Raw genomic sequence first — 17,718 nt, 5'->3', positions numbered from 1 at the left:
CTGGATAACATTCCTCTGTCCAAGGTAGAAGCCTTTCGTTAATCCAGGATGGGAAAAGACTGTGCATGGAAATTTCTCAGAGACACCCTATGCCTGGGGTAGGGTTTAGGAGGTTCAAGAGCAATAATTGCGTCTGGCTGGTAACTATGAGCTATCACTCATTTGGAGCTGGGGGATCTGGGTTTTAGGCCCAGCTTTGTGGCCAGCTCTGCAATTTTGGGCAAGTCATCTCATCTCTCTGGGCCTCTGCTTCCACCTCAGTAAAATGGGGATAATAATACCTCTCCCTACCTCAAAGGCGTGTCGTGGGGATGAAATGAGATAATTGATGGGAAAGTGCTTTGGGAAAATACAAGGGCTCTACCAGTACAAAGTATTAAGTATTACAGATTCATCTCAGAGTTGAATCCCAGGGCATACTGGGAGAGCAGTCTTCATTCCGGACCGGAAGGGTACCGACTCCCTGACTGGTCATGTGTGGGATGAGTGGTGCTTCGGAGCTGAGGTCAGTGAACCCTATCTCCCCGGGGCACGGGAGTGAGGGGATGATGGTAAATCTTGTTACGTTAGCCCACGGAGTCGGAAAATCTCTTTGTACAGGTGCAGATGGAGGAGAAGCACATGGCTTAGTGGAAGTAGTACAGGGCTGGGAGTCAGAGGACCTGGGTTCTACTCCCAGATCTGCCACTTTTCTGCTGTGGGATCTTGAGCTAGTTAGCTTAATTTTTTTGTGCCTCAGCATTTTTGGTCTGTATAATGGGGATTTGGAGTGTCCTCCCTCCCCTTTAGAATATGAGCCCAAGTGAGGTCTTCTGATTATCTTGTATCTTCCTCATTGTTTCGAACAGTTCTTGGCACATAGTGAGTGATTAACAAAAAGCACAATTATTACTATCGGAATTGCTCTCTGGTCTCAGACCCTTCCCTTATCAGTCCTGCCCATTTTCTCCCTGATGAGAGTCATTCCAATCAGCATCGACTTGGGAATGGTCCTCCCTGTCTGGGGATGACGGTAGAGGGTCTGCGTCCCGTGCTACACAACCACTGGGATTCTCCATTTCCATCCTGCGGGATTCGTCTGCAGAACTTGAGGCAGAAGCAGTGAAGTCCCCTCCACAGGGCCACCGGTTGACCACTCTGGACCCTTTCCGAATGATCACTGGGAAAGGGATCCGTGGAGTTTTGGCCCATGTTGAAATCCCAGAACCAATTTGATAGCCGTGGCTGAGGGAGACAGTGGGTTAGGGAGGAGGATGACTGAACTCTTATAGGCTGTTCCTCTGCTTATCAAATCGATCAGTGGTACTTTACTGAGCACTTACTGTGTGCAGAACACAGTACTAAACACTTGAGAGAGTGCAGAGTACAGCAGAGTTGGTAGATAAGTTCCCTGTCCACAACGAGCTTACATACTACCCCCCACACACCCTTTCTTTCAAACTATGCTGGAAGTTAGAGGCCCTGACTATGTGATGGTCACACACCTTGGATGAGCTTGCTGGGCACTCGGTAGCATGGGAAAAAACCACCAGTCCCTTGATCCTTGGTGATGAGACCAGAATGACCTCTAATAGTAATTTTTTAATGTCAGTGCACACTTAGTTTGCCCTTTGACCCTTCATGACAGAATGAGAAGGCACAAGCTGATTTTTTTATGCCCGTTTAAGGGCCTTAAACATTTCCTGAAGATGAGGACAAATGTCATTTCATAAAAATGCATTTGGGGCATTTTATTGTTTTTGGCAATGCAAAGGAGCAATGTGCCTAGTGAAAAGAGCACAGGCCTGGGAATCAGAGCACCTGGTTCTAACCCTAGCTTCGTCACATTCACATACAATTTTTACCCCTATTCACTGTGATCTCTTTGTTTTTCCACAGACCAGGACTCCAGTCTTCTCCTTCCTCTCACCTATGTGAAGGTGTTTGCCTTCCCACCTCATGCCCCAAAATGCAGTGCCCCTGACTGGTGGCGAGGACCACGGCTCAGTGGTAGATCATCCGTGTAGCCTTTCCTGCCCAAATCTACCACCAGTAGAAGACAGTGAAATGTGCTCTCAACCACCCTCAAAACCATCCCCTTTGCCAGCTTACTGGGCTCCCTGAGCTGCACTGCGCATTCATTCAATAGTATTTTATTCATTCAATAGTATTTATTGAACGCTTACTATGTGCAGAGCACTGTACTAAGCGCTTGGGATGAACAAGTCGGCAACAGATAGAGACAGTCCCTGCCGTTTGACGGGCTTACGGTCTAATTGGGGGAGACGGACATACGAGAACAATGGCAATAAACAGCGTCAAGGGGAAGAACATCTCGTAAAAACAATGGCAACTAAATAGAATCGAGGCGATGTACAATTCATTAACAAAATAAATAGGGTAACGAAAATATATACAGTTGAGCGGACGAGTACAGTGCTGTGGGGATGGGAAGGGAGAGGTGGAGGAGCAGAGGGAAAAGGGGAAAATGAGGCTTTAGCTGCGGAGAGGTAAAGGGGGGATGGCAGAGGGAGTAGAGGGGGAAGAGGAGCTCAGTCTGGGAACGCCTCTTGGAGGAGGTGATTTTTAAGTAGGGTTTTGAAGAGGGAAAGAGAATCAGTTTGGCGGAGGTGAGGAGGGAGGGCGTTCCAGGACCGCGGGAGGACGTGACCCGGGGGTCGACGGCGGGATAGGCGAGACCGAGGGACGGCGAGGAGGTGGGCGGCGGAGGAGCGGAGCGTGCGGGGTGGGCGGTAGAAAGAGTGAAGGGAGGAGAGGTAGGAAGGGGCAAGGTGATGGAGAGCCTTGAAGCCTAGAGTGAGGAGTTTTTGTTTGGAGCGGAGGTCGATAGGCAACCACTGGAGTTGTTTAAGAAGGGGAGTGACATGCCCAGATCGTTTCTGCAGGAAGATGAGCCGGGCAGCGGAGTGAAGAATAGACCGGAGCGGGGCGAGAGAGGAGGAAGGGAGGCCAGAGAGAAGGCTGACACAGTAGTCTAGCCGGGATATAACGAGAGCCGCGCACTGTATCTCCCTGACAGCTAATGATTTTGCCAATAGAGACAGCCATGTCAGGGCTACAGAAGTCTTGTCTGAGAACATATCAAGACCTTGAATCACTTAGGGGGGTCCAAAGTGTTTCACCCACCAGAGTCCCCCTACCCTATCCCCCCCCCGACACCAACCTAGTTAGTCATTTTGTACTTGATGCAGTCTAAGACCTGAACTGATTTTCCAAGGCCCGCCTGCCCCAGACCAGACCCCTTCGAACTGAGCCCAACTTGGGCTTGACGGACCAACAATCATCAGGGTCAGGATTGTTTGAACCCAAATTTTCATAGGCTTTCTGGTGAAGCGTGGCCAAATGCTTAAGAAGGATGCATAAAAGGAGCACGAGTTCTGGGTCCCATATGGTCTCTAGCTCAGGGTCAGCTTCAAGAAGTAGCATGGCCTAGCGGCTAGAACACAGGCCTGGATATCAAACGGATCTGAGTTCTAAACCCGGCTCTGCCACGTGTCTGTTGTGGGACCTTGGGCAAGTCACTTTACTTCTCTGTGCCTCTGTTACCTCATCTGGAAAATGGGGATTAAGACTGGAAGGCCCATGTGGGACACGGATTTTGTCCAATCTGATTAGCTTGCAACTAGAGAATAATAATGTCGGTATTTGTTAAGGGCTTACTAGGTGCCGAGCACTGTTCTAAGCACTGGGGGAGATTCAGGGTAATCAGGTTGTCCCACGTGGGGCTCACACACTTTTAATCCATTTTACAGATGAGGGAACTGAGGCACAGAGAAGTTAAGTGACTTGCCCACAGTCACACAGCTGACAAATGGCAGAGCCGGGAGTCGAACTCACGACCTCTGACTCAGAAGCCCAGGCTCTTTCCACTGAGCCACGCTGCTTCTCAAGCGTCATGGCTCAGTGGAAAGAGCCCGGGCTTGGGAGTCAGAAGTCACGGTTAGAATCCCGGATCTGCCACTTGTCAGCTGTGTGACTGTGGGCAAGTCACTTCACTTCTCTGTGCCTCAGTTACCTCATCTGTATAATGGGGATTAACTGTGAGCCTCACGAGGGACAACCCGATGACCCTGTATCTACCCCAGCGCTTAGAACGGTGCTCTGCACATAGTAAGTGCTTAACAAATACCAACATTATTTTTATAATTATTATTAACTGCCTCAGTGCTTAGTACACTGCCTGGTACATAGTAAACTCTTAAAAAATACCATTAAAAATGCTCATCTAAGGGTTTCCCTTGGTGTCATCCTTAGCTGCTTCCAAATGAGTGTATCTAAATAAGGATTTGCTCCCCTCCCATCCCTTTCCTTTAAGTCCCTAATCCACCTAGCCAGACTTCCCGGGGGTTCAGCCAAACATCAGTCTCACCCCCCCTTAGGCTTTGGTCTTGGGGGAGCACATGGGCCATGTTGAGCTCTGATTCATTACTAGAGATCTGGGAGATCTCTGGGAATCAATGAACCAAGGGTGGGCACATCTTGAAGTTCCAATAAGCTCCCTCTAGATTGTAAGCTTGTTGTAGGCAGAAAACATGTGTGTTATGTTGTTGTACTGTACTGTCCCACGCATTCAGTACAGTGCTCTGCAAACAGTAAGCACTAAATAAATAGAAGTGACTGGCTGACTGACTGACAATTGAGAACCTAGTCAAGACCCCCTCTAGACCGTAAGCTCCTTCTGGGCAGGACGCAGCTCTACCAACTCTGTTGTATTATACTATCCCAGGTGCTGAATATAGTGCTCTGCCCACAATATATCCTCAATAAATGTGATTGAGTGACCAATTCACCTACCCCTTTTTAGCGTGTGTGTTAAGCTCTTATACGTGTCCGACACTGTTCTACACGCTGGGGTAGCTACAAGTTAACTAGGTTGGACAGAGAACTTCATCACACTGATGCTTGGATGGGTATAAGCTGGTCAAGGGTCAGGTTCCAAAGGTGGTCCCAGAAGATGCCATCCCTGGGCAAGCCCCACGATCCATCCGGCCCAGGTCTCCGTCTCTGACAGAGGCAGCAGGGCACTTGGAGAAATCTCGAGGGTTGCCCCCATGAGTACCCACCATCCAACACCCCGACCATCTCACAACGTCTATAACGTCTTTACCACACTCTCCTATCCATTCATTTATCCAAACCCAATGGGAATCTGATGATATATCCAGTCCTCCCAGGTTCCCTAAGGAACAATGACTAATACTTTCATTGGAGTGAAGAAATGCTCCGTTTCATTTATTTCAGATCTTTCACTCTCAAACTTCAGTTGGTGTCCCCTTGTCCAAGTTGACTAGGTATTTAGATCAACTAGTCAATCAAATTTTCATGATTCCCGGAGCCCTGAATTAGGGCCGGGTATATGCCATGCCTCCTCTTGATCTCTTTTCCAACCATCGGTTGATCAATCACTCAATAGATTTATTGATCGCTTATGATGCGCAGAGCACTGTATGAAGCACTTGGGAGAGTACAATACAACAGAATTAGCCGACTCGTTCCCTGCCCATAACGAGATAATAGTCTAGAATGATGTAGCCAAGGAGTCTTTTTATTGCAGTACCTTGTTAATTTCTCCTGGCAGTAGGCAGGTTAACTCAGAAGCAGTGTAACTGGTTTCCTTTCTGCTTGTGATGGCAAGGAGAGGCATCCTTCTGGCCGGAAGCCGGCTGAGTAGTAAATACAGATGGATAATAATGTTGGTATTCGTTAAGCGCTTACTATGTGCCGAGCACTGTTCTAAGCGCTGGGGTAGACACAGGGGAATCAGGTTGTCCCACGTGGGGCTCACAGTCTTAATCCCCATTTTACAGATGAGGTAACTGAGGCACCGAGAAGTGAAGTGACTTGCCCAAAGTCACACAGCTGACAAGTGGCCGAGCCGGGATCTGAACCCATGACCTCTGACTCCAAAGCCCGTGCTCTTTCCACTGAGCCACGCTGCTTCTCAATGGATGATGGATGGAGCATGGTTTCCACAGGTAGATGGCCTATTTCCCCAGTCCAGTAAGTCTGCTCATTCAGTGGCCAGGGAAAGTGAAATTGGGGTATGGTATTTGGATGTCACACCTTTCAGTGGTCTACTTTAAGTCCTGACTTGATTTTCTAGCTGTTGATGTATTCTTTTGTTCTTTCAGCTTCCATCTGAACAGATTTGCAATCTACAGATGGACTCTATTGACGAGGGAAGTCAAAGGGAAGATCCTTGGAGTCCTTGGAGTCCAAATTGTGACTTGTTTTTGACCAATCCTAGATATTTTCCATAAGCAGGAACATTATTTTCAACGGAATTTATTTCATTTTTGAGTAATGTGGGGCATCTCAGTGGACTGAAGTCACCCTAAAAGTACAGGAAGCAAACCCTCAGGTGCTCTAGACTAGATGGGAATCAAAGGGACTTGTGTTCTAATCCTGGCTCTGTGACTTGTCTGCCGGGTGACCTTGGGCAAGTCAGTTCATTTGTCAGTGCCTCAGTTATCTCATCTGTAAAATGGGGATTCAGACTGTGAGCCTCATGTGGAATATGGGCTATTTTCAACCTGATCAGCTCGTATCTACTCAGTGCTTAGTACAGTTCCTGGCACATAGTAAGCACTTAACAAATGCCATAAAAAAAAAACAACCTAGGAAAGAGCAGCAGAAGACTGGACAGTCTGACATGAAAAAAAGTCTTATAGAGATGGTGACTCAAAGAGGGAGAAGATGAACATAGCCCCAGACATACCGGGTAACAAATGAGACATGTAACAAGGGGCAATCTTCACACGCTCGTGATGGGAAGGGATTGTTGCTTAAGCATCAGCCTCCTCAGCCACAATCATACACGCTGTGAAAAATCTTACTTCCATTAGTTTTACCTTCTAATCTGAAGACTTACATCCAAACCAACAAGGTTCAGGGATAGGAGCATTGCTTAGTGGATAAAGCATGGGTCTGGGAATCAGAAGGGTCTGGGTTCTAATCTCGGCTCTGCCACTTGTCTGCTGGGTGACCTTGGGCAAGTCACTCAACTTCTCTGTGCCTCCGTTATCTCATCTGTAAAATGGGGATTAAGACTGTGAGCCCCATTTTGGACCGTATCTAACTTGATTAAAATGTACCTACCCCAGCGCTTAGTGCCTTTTTAAAGGCTTACATATAGTAAGCCTTTAAAAAATACCATTATAAAACAACAAAAACAATAAAAACCCCCCAAGGATTTCTTCAATTTCCAGAATGCTTTTGAAAGTCTGCCAATTCTAGCTCTTTTTCTATATTGTTATAGTGTCAATAAAAGTAGGGTAAAAAAAGAACACCTTAGGTAAAAGAAATAATTCAGACTGTGCTAATGATTGGTAAACCAAACTTAGGCATATAGAAGGAGAGAGTCATTTTCTCAGAAGGGAAATGAACCATTTTGAGTTCCCAGAACAAGATCTGTAGCTTACAGAAAAACAAAAGCATTTTAGGTGCCTAGAGAAAACTCTTCTTCTGATGTTGTTCCAACCTCTAAGGTTACGTGAGTTCTCAACGCCATTGTTTATGACAACTTGCTAGTATTACAGAACTCCTATTACAATTACAAGACTCGCATGACCGGCTGGCCCACGTTTGAAGTTAGGCACAACCGATGAACCACAATAATATTGTAAGATGAAAAAGGTAGTTCCTTCTTCTGTGGTCTTCATTCAATAACTGTTACACTTTGTTGAACCTCCTGGCATTCCCAGGCATGCAAGATTTTTAAACTTCTAACCAACACAGTAGCAGGCTCAAGTGTGCTAAACATGTTTAAAAATGGAAATAAATGAAGCCACCTTCTGAAACCCAGAGCATTCTAAACATGTAAGTAAAATATAATAAGCAATCAATCGTATTTCTTGAGCTCTTACTATGTGCTAAGCGCTCGGGAGGGTACAACACGACAGAATTAGCAGACGCGTTCCCTGCTCATAATGAGGTTACAGTCTAGCGGGGGAGACAGACATTTATATGAATAAATAATTCATAATATATAATTTAAAGATATGTACATAATGGCTTTGGCACTGGGGGCGAGTGAATATCAAATATCCAAAAGTCACAGATCCAAATGCATAGATTACACAGAAGGGAGAGTGAGCCAGGAAAAAGAGGGCTTAATTGGGGGACTAGGAGAAGACAGGACCTTAGGCATGCTTTGAAGGTGGAGAGTGTGCTGGTCTGGCGCATATGGAGGAGGAGGGAGTTCTACGCTAGGGGAGGACATGGGAAAGGGGTTGGCGGTGAGATAGATGAGATGGGGGCACAGTAAGTAAACTGGAGCTAGAGGAGCAGAGTGTGTAGGCTGGGCTTGAGTAGGAGATTAGTGAGGTGAAGTAGGAAGGGGCAAGTGTTCTAAGTGCTGGGGTAGATATTAGTCAATCAACGTGGTTTAGTGAAAAGAGTTTGGGTCTGGGAGTCAGATTACCTTGTATCTACCCCAGTACGTAGAACAGTGTCTGGCACATAGTAAGTGCTTAACAAATACCATAAAAAAATCAAGGCAGACACAGTCCCTCGGTTATTCACACAGTAGCATTTATTGAGAACCTACTGTGTGCAGAGTGTTTTACCAGTCCCTTTGGGAGAGTGTGACAAGCAGCAAAAGCCACGGTTCCTACTCTGAATTAGCTTACAGTCTAAGGAGAGAGATCAGCAGACGCAAGCTGACCTGAAAGCCACTGCAACATCCCATCATTTGAAGTCAGGCTTTGGTTCAGTATTTACTGCTGCAGGGATACCGGAAGTGGGGAGGGGAGGTGCAGTGGTTGGTGGGAGGTTGGATGGAAAGTTGGGTGGAATCCCCGAGGATGGCAAGGTCCTGATGACATGGACACCAGGCTAGAACCACCTGCCTAGCAACCGCATATATCTTCATTTTTTTTTAAAACGGTACTTGTTAAACTCAGTTCTAAGTACTGGGGTATACAAGAGAATCACACTGGACACAGTTCATGTCCCACATGGGGTTCACAGTCTTCATCCCCACTTTACAGATGAGGTAACTGAGGCACACAGAAGTGAAGTGATTTGCGCAAGGTCACATAGCAGACAAGTATCGGAGCCGATATTAGAACCCAGATCCCTCTGATTCCCGGGCCTGTGCTCTACCACTGGGTCATGATGCTTTCCTGAGATTTCATCTTAGACTTGCCTTTGCTCTGTTCTGCCGGGTCCATTTCTATCCCTCAGAGTAGACAATGAACTGCTAGAGGTTCTCATCTCCATCCCAGTGATGTGATCCTCTGAGTCTTTAGAGATGTTAGCAAAAGAACAGCACTAAGGTAGACTTCACATTTTTGTCACTCCAGTAACTGGAAATGAAAAAAGAAAGTATTTTTCCCATGTTTCAATTGGGTTTTCTATTGCGCCTTCCTTGCATGAGGTTTCCAACATGGTTTTCAAATGTGTTAATAGAATAGCATTTGTCCTTCAGAATATGGGGTCTGAGTTTTGATTTTCCAAGGGCCATAGTAAAAGCTGGAGGCTTAGTATGGTATTTGTTAGGTGCTTACTATGTGCCGGACACTGTATAAGGTGCTGGGGTAGATACGAGGTGATCCAATTGGACACGGTTCCTGTCCCGCATGGATCTGACAGTCTTAATCCCCATTTTTCAGGTGAGGCAACTGCGGCACAGCAAAGTGAGGTGCCTTGCCAAAGGTCACACAGCAGGCAAGTGACAGAGCTGGGATTAGAACTCAGGTCCTCTGACTCCCTGATCCGGGCTCTTTCCACTAGGCCACACTGTTTCCTGGCTCCGAGGTGGGTAGTGATGCGGGGCTGATGTTTCCTAGGGCAAGGACACTAAAAGATGTTCTTGGCCATTTTGGGAATGATTGCTCTTTTGAGACAAGGGTTGTAAAGGGGGCTATTAATAGTAGCTGCCATTCCCAGTCTCATAAGGACAATTTTTCTTAATGGAATCTGTTAAGCACTTACAATAGGCCATGCACTAGAGTAGATACAAGCTGACCAGGTTAGACACAGTCCGTGTCCCACAGGAGGCTCACAGTTTTAATCCCCATTTTAGAGATGGGTAACTGAGGCATAGAGAAGGTGAGTGACTTGCAATTCACCCTGCAGACAAGTGGCAGAGCCGGGATTAGAACCCAGGTCCCCTGACTCCAAGCAAGAGCTCTTCCCACTAGGACACCCTCTTGATCATTGTGAGATAAAATGGGATATGAGACTTGAAAGTGCTTACAAGTCCTAGAAACCAAGATGGTGGCATATCTAGAGTATCCCAATCTAAACAAATTGGATTTTCATGTGGGGAGAGAGATAAATGTGTGTTTCAGCACAGTGGATGACTGGATTGTCTCCCCTCTCTCTATTTTTCAGTTCCCTCAGCCACAAAATGGGGACTCTATACGTTTTCTCCCTCCTACTTAGACGGTGAGCCCCATATGGGGCCTGATTATCTTGTATCACCTCCAGTGATCAGTACAGTGTTTGGTGCATTGTAAGCGCTTCACAAATACCACCGTCATTATTATTATTGTTATTATCAGTGTTGTTGTTGTTACTGTTATTATTCTTCTACCGGAGAAACTGGCGGATGCAATGTTTATAGTCAGGAGCACAAATCAGTAGTACAAATAGTTTTATCAAGAGAAGGGAAAGATACACAGTGAATTTAAATCAGTGCAAAAATAGTACAGTATATAAATCAATATGTACTGAAGTGCATAAGTGTCCAAGTGGCTGTGAATATATGTGTGGAAGAGGCTGCTGGGAGGAACGGGCTGGGGAGGAGGAAATTAATTGGAGAATGTCTGGAAGAAGTAGGATTTCAGGGGGACTTTGAAGCTGAGGAGAGCCGTCGATCTGAAGGGAGAGGGTGTTCCAGACAGAGGAGGCAGCAGTAACGTAGGGCTGGAGATGGGTGAGGTGAGACTGATAAGGTTAGCACGGGAGGAACACAGAGAGTGAGCTGGGGAGCGAAAGGAGTAGGTATTCATTTAATCATATTTACTGAGCGCTTACCGTGTGCAGAGCACTGTACTAAGTGCTTGTGTGAAGAGAGTGCTGGGAGAGGGCCATTAAGAAAAAACCTCCCAGTTTTAGATGGTTCATCCTTAACCAAGCAGATGGGTACCCAGGAAGCAAACAAAGCATGGTTCCTCCCACAGTCTTGGCGCCACTGTCAGAGACAGATTCCTGGGCTGGGTGAACCAATATTATTATTATTATCAATAATATTAATTATTATGATTATTATATTTATTAAGGGCTTTGTAGATGTCAAGCACTGTTCTAAGCACTATCAATCAGGTTGGACACAGTCCCTGGCCCACAGGGGACTCACAGTCTAAGTAGGAAGACTCCCAACCCCACGGAACATATGCCCATATCTGCAATTTATTTATCTATATTAGTGTCCCTCTCCCCCTCTAGACTGTAAATTCACTGTGGGCAGGGAATGTGTCTCTATATTGTTGTATTGCTCTCCCAAGCAATTAGTGCAGTGCTCTGCACACAGCGAGGGCTCAATAAATAGGATTGACTACACGGCTGACTGATAGATATTTAATCCCCATTTCACAGATGAGGAAACTGAGGCACAGAGAAGTTCAGTGACTTGCCCAGGGTCATCAGCCCACAGTCGGCATAGGTGGGCTTTAAAGTCAGATCCTCTGACTCTCAGGGCCGTGCTCTTTCCAGTGGGCCATAATGCTTCAACGGTGATGCTTTCGTTACAAAATTAGCACCCCACTCCCAGTATTTATTGGACTAGTTTAAAAGTAGTCTACAAGTCTACTACTTGTTGCAAAGTAACAAATAAGGCAATTGGGAATATACAACAGGAGTAGTAGAAGTCCAAATGTTGCTGATGATGATAATGTTGATGTTAAGGAAGAGAAAGAGGAAAAGGAGCAGAGGAAGAGGAGGAAGCAGGGAAAAAGGAGGAGGAAAAGGAGGTAAATGAAGATGAATGTGCTCTACACAGTGGCTCTACACACTATAAGCTGTCTCTGATCTGTGAGGAGTGAAAAATGTGTTCCCAGCAAGGAACCGTTCCCACAAGGTTTTGCGTGTCCACATCGCTGCCAGGGTAACACAATACAGTGTGGACTGCATAATGTCCACATTAATTTATCACCAACATTTTGACATTCTCCACGTTGCTTCCATCAGTGACTTGACCTTCTGCTGACTGAAAATGACATCAGCAGAGAGGTTTTGTTTTTTTTTCCCCTCCCATTCTCTCATCCTAAAAAGGAAATTTTTCCTTCCAGTCTGCCCAGGTAATGGCTTCCCAGAGCTTTTGAGCATGTGAAATGGGCAATTGGAGTGAAAGGATAAAATCGTATGCTGGGTTACTGACAAATTCACAGACTGCTTAATCCCCACGCAGACACTCGCTTCCAGGGATACTTGGAGCAGACACCATCTATTTCCTCTGGGATGGTAAATAGACACCCTTGTGTGGGATTGACGCAAAGTGGAGAGGGGCACGGGGAAATGGTCTCCTTCGGAGGCATTGAACCGTTTCTATCCTGTGAGGCGGCCCTAAGGGCCTGAGCTGTAAAGTACCTGAGCAGTGCTTCTGGGGTCCTGTTTGCCTCTGTTGTTACCATTAGAGTTTGGCAAGTCGCTATTGACAAATGCACTTTATTTTGCAGTTTTAGCCTTCAGAGCTACACGTTTACAGCCAGCCTCCTGTCTGTTGTAATGGAAATGAACTTTCTCAGAGACAATCCTAAATGCTACCCGCTTGCTCGTTCAAACGCAAGGGACCAGATTCCATTTACACAGTTGACACCTCAAAGATTTCAAGGGGTTTGCATTTCCTTTAATAATTCTATGCCTATGCATAGAATTCTATGAATAATTCCGTGCCATGTATGTAAATATCCAAGCAGCTGCTCTACAGTGAATTGGAAGAGGTGCAAGCAAACCAGGAAGGCAGAATAAACGATTTAAAGGCACAGCGAAGCACACTCTCCAGCAACCTGTTCATCTTATATCTTATCGTCTTGAAAGGCAGCATGGCGTAGTGGTTAGAGCAAGGGCCTGGGAGCCAGAAGGTCGTGGGTTCTAATCCCAGCTCTGCTGCTCGTCTGCTGTGTGACCTTGGGTGAGTCACTTCATTTCTATGCGCCTCTGTTCCCTCAGCTGTGAAACGGGGATTCAGACCGTAAGCCCCCACATGAAGCAGGGACTGTGTCCAACCCAATCTGCTTGTGTCGACCCCAGTGCTTAGTACAGTGCCTGGCACATAGTAAGTACTTAACAAATACGACAATTATCATTATTATATCTACCCCAGCGCTTAGGACAGTGGTTGACACAAAGTAAGCATTTAACAAAGGCCACGGCTATTATTATTAAACCCCACGACACCAGCAGACCGTTCGGAGGTGTCCATGCCAGACCAACTTGGTGGGTAGTGACCGAGGGGCAGCTCCTCCTGGAGTAAAATCTTCACCAAAAGCAGGGTGCCAAGAGGCGGGTGTGAAGAGCGCCTAGGGGAGTACAATACAACAGAGTTGGTAGACACATTCCCTCGCCACAAGGAGCTTACAGGAATTCCTGCATGTATAGATAGGATTTCACCATCCATGGTGTTATCTCAAAAAACAAAGGGCTAGTGGATACAGAGACACACACACACACACACACACACAGACAACACACATGCACGCTGCCCTCTTTTAATGGTAAAATCTCAGTGCTGCTAAAGCAGGCCTCTTGACTTCTTTCTCATCATAATGGAAAGGTGCCTCATCTTATGACCGGACAAATTGCCTATTTTTAAAACTTTCTAAGAAAAAAGGCCTAATTAATGGCTAATGGTGAAAACACTTCTGCTTTATGGTTGCCTAGCAACTGATGTAAATAGGCCCATCTGAGTGCCTAAGAGGCTTGCACAAACAAAGGGAGTTCAAATGTTTCAAATTCAGGTGCATAAATGAAGCACTGGACCAGACCAGATCATTAAAAATCATTTTTCTAAAATGATTTTACTCACAGACAAGCATTTCTAGTGTTTTAGCACTAGCTGGAGTCATCTAACAAAAAATACTGGTTCAGAACCCAGAAAATCCACAATTAGGAGAAGTAACGCGGCCTACTGGATAGAGCATGGGCCTGGGAGTCAGGAGGACCTGAGTTCTAATTCCAGTTCGGCCACTTGTCTGCTGTGAGACCTCGGGTAAGTCATACTTTTCTGTGCCTCGGTTACTTCATCTGTAAAAAGGGGATGAAAACTGCGAGCCCTTTGTGGGACAGGGTTGGTGTCCAATCTGATTATCTTGTATCTACCCCAGAGTTTAGTACAGTGCCTGGCACCTAATGAGAGTTTAACAAATACCACAATTACTAAGAGTGCATATACTATCCTTATTTCTGCACGCAGGAACAGCTTCGGCAACAGGGCCTCGGAATTCACTGGATTTCAAGAAAATAGATGAGAGAGCCCTTTATACTGGGTAGGGGAATGAGACAAACCAGACATAGGAAGAGCTGAATACTAGAAGAGCTGATTTCACATAATCATTTCAGCCTGGACTGAAAGCCCAAACTCTCAGCAATATCAGAATCTCACTCCAGTCTTGTCTGAAAGGGAATAAATGTTGTGGTCATTTCCATTTCCAGGAGCGAAAACTAGAGAAATTCCATGTTGTAGACTTGTTTATTAGTAATGTGTCAGTTCCCTCCCAGAGTTTTACCTTTTCACAGAGTTCCCATTATGCTCATTTTTATGTTCCATCTACTCCTCCTACTCCTGCTCCCCCTGGGTTCTAATCTTGGCTTCATCACCTGCTCGCTGTGTGACCTTGGGCAAGTCACCTGAGCAAGACTTCTCTGGGCCTCAGCCTCAGTTTCCTCATCTGTTAAATGGAGATTAAATACCCATTCTCCCCTATTTGAACTGTGAACCGTGTCTGATCGGATTGCATCCTATTTTTCCCAGCATTTAGTACGGGGTTTGGCACGTAGTGGGTGCTTTAAAAAATCCTAATTTCAATAATAATGACGATAATTAGTATTATCGTCATCATTATTACCAATACCCTCCTGGAGGCCACACGACATCAAATAGCAGGGCAAGATCATCAATAATAAAGATCTGGATCATAGTCAACTCACTTCTGAGCAACTGAAGCAATATTCACAGCTCCAGCGGGTAGAGCACACAAGAATCATAATAATAATAACAATAATATCTGTTCAATGTTTACTGTGTACCAAGCACTGTATTGAGCACTAGGGTATATACAAGATAATCAGGTTAGACATAGTCCCTGTCCACATGGGGTTCACAGTCTCAGTAAGAAAGAGTAGGATTTAATCCCCATTTTGCAGACGAGGAAACGGAAACACCGAGAAGTTAAATGACTCGCCCAAGGTCACACAGAAGGAGGAGCTAGGATTATAATCCGGGTCCTCTGAGTCTCAGGCCCGTGCTACTCTCAGGCTTCTTCTCTAGACCCTAAACTGAAGGAATGTGTCCGTTTATGGCTATATTGTTCTCCACCAAGCGCTTAACACAGTGCTCTGCACACAGTAATAATTACAATCGACTGGCCGACTATTTCCACTAGACCACGCTACTTCTGAGAAGACCACGTAAGACCAAGACACCCAAGCGGCTGCTGGATGGTGAGCCGCAGTCAGGTGTATGCAGGCCAGGAAGGCTGAACAAAAATTTGGAAGACGCCGTGAAACACCATCTCCTACCAAGCACAGTGAAACAGAGGCCTACTGGAAGACAGCAGAGGCAGCAGCAGTCAGACGGACAGACAGACAGATAGAGCAGCCTAGGAAGAGGTTGCTCTCCTTATGCAGAGACTTCGGAACGCTAGGGAGGTGATGAGGATTCGGGCATTTGTTGAGCGCTTACTATGTGCCAGGCAATGTACTAAACTCTGGGGTAGATACGAGATAATCAGGTGGGCACAGTCCTTGTCCCAAAGAGGGCTCACAATCTTACTCCCCCATCTTAAAGAGGAGGAAACTGAAGCAGAGAGAAATGAAGTGATTTGCCCGAGGTCACAAAGCAGAAGAGCGGCAGAGCCGGGATTAGAGCCCAGATCCTCCGATACTCCAGGACCGTGCTCTTTCTGCTAGGCCACGCTTCTTCCTTCAAGATGCAGAGATGCAGGGGTGGGTTGGAAAACAGTGCCAGCCTTTACGAGGAGCAAACGCACCAGCTTGGGAAAGGTTAATCTTCCCATGCACCCCAACGTGAAGTAGAGGACGGATGTCTAAAGACCTTTCCAACCATGTCTGAGCATATAGATAGCATCTCGGCACTATCATCTTTGTAGAGGAAAGGCCTGACCCACTCACGTGAGCACCAACACCACTTCTCTAAAGCGATAGATCTTGCAGGAATACTCTATACGGTGGTGCCTGACCCACGATATGCTGTTAAAAAAAACCCAATGGATTAAAGCTAGGATTCCCATTCATGTCAAGGCTTTCTTTTCCCTCCCCTTTCCCTGCAAGACAACCCTTATTTTCCCTCCCAATCAGGAAGTGTCTTTTATGCCGATGGGATGGGTAACCGCTTGTTGGTTTAATGAAGCAAGGAGAGATGTAATTTCCAGGATCGGCTATTCGCTGGCATTTGCTGGTTTATTTTACTCTCTCGTCACGGAAACTGATTCTTCTCGCAAAGTATCTACCCGGAGACGGGTGGATTTCCAATCTCTACACCAGTTAATGGGGTGTGAGATGAGGCTGAGCTGACCAGACAAGGCTGGTCGTTTGGGAGTTAACAATTCCACATGAGCTGGGCAGGAAGCTGAGATACTGCTTTACATCCCAGCAGTGAGAGACTGGTGTACTTTGGTCCAGTCAATAATGCTGTTCATTCACCGCTACAAACACTGGATTTCAGCAGGGAGGAAGTTAACAGCGCTGCGGTTTTGTTTGGCTTTGTTTCGTTTTCTCCATGCAGCCAAGTGATTTAATCCCTGGTGTGGTAGTTCTGTGTTCTTGGCGAGGGATGGGGCCGGTGTTTCCTCCCGGGGAGGATGGTGACTGGGGCCTCAGTGTTCTCTGAAGCAGTTAGTCTTGATCGCTAGAGAATGAACCGGATCCAGTTCCCGGTGAAGCCGGGCCGTGCGACTGGGTCTTTCTCCTGCTTTAATTCTCCTGTTTGGTTGCTCGGGGCCAGGAGTGCAAGAGTTAACTCCCTGGGCAGGAATTCAATATCGATAGCAAGAAAAATCCACTGCCTTGTGTGGAAATGTCCTTGGAAGACTTCAAGCAGTCTTCTTGCTAGCGTCCCGGCTCCAACTCCTCCCCGAAGAAGTCAAAACCCACTGTTTCGTGGGGGAATACAAAGCCAAGGAGGGGATCCACTCTGGAGGCAGAGAGGCTGGGGAGAGGGCAGGGGAGGAAAAGGGAATCAGAGGGGCAGAGACAGGATTTTGCAAAGCAGGGTAGCAGCGTGGCCTAGTGGAGAGAGCACGGGCCCCGGAGTCAGATGGACATGGGCTCTAAATTCTGGCTCTTCCAATCGCTTGCTGTGTGACCTTGGGTAAGCCATTTAACTTCTCTGGGCCTCGGTTTCCTCAACTGTAAAATGGGGATACCTGTTCTCCTTGCTACTTAGACTGTGAGCCCCGTGCAGGACAGGGACTGTGTCCGCCCTAATGGATTTTACCTACCCAGTATTTAGAAGAGTGTTTAACACATAGTAAGCCCTTAGCAAATACCATAAAAAAAGGGGTAAAGAAGAGAGAGAAGGTCCTGGAGGGGCTT

This window comes from Ornithorhynchus anatinus, chromosome 10 (assembly GCF_004115215.2).
Source record: "Ornithorhynchus anatinus isolate Pmale09 chromosome 10, mOrnAna1.pri.v4, whole genome shotgun sequence".
NCBI classification, from domain to species: Eukaryota; Metazoa; Chordata; class Mammalia; order Monotremata; family Ornithorhynchidae; genus Ornithorhynchus; species Ornithorhynchus anatinus.
The sequence above is the reverse complement of the archived record's forward strand: the minus strand, read 5'-3'. Positions refer to the sequence as shown.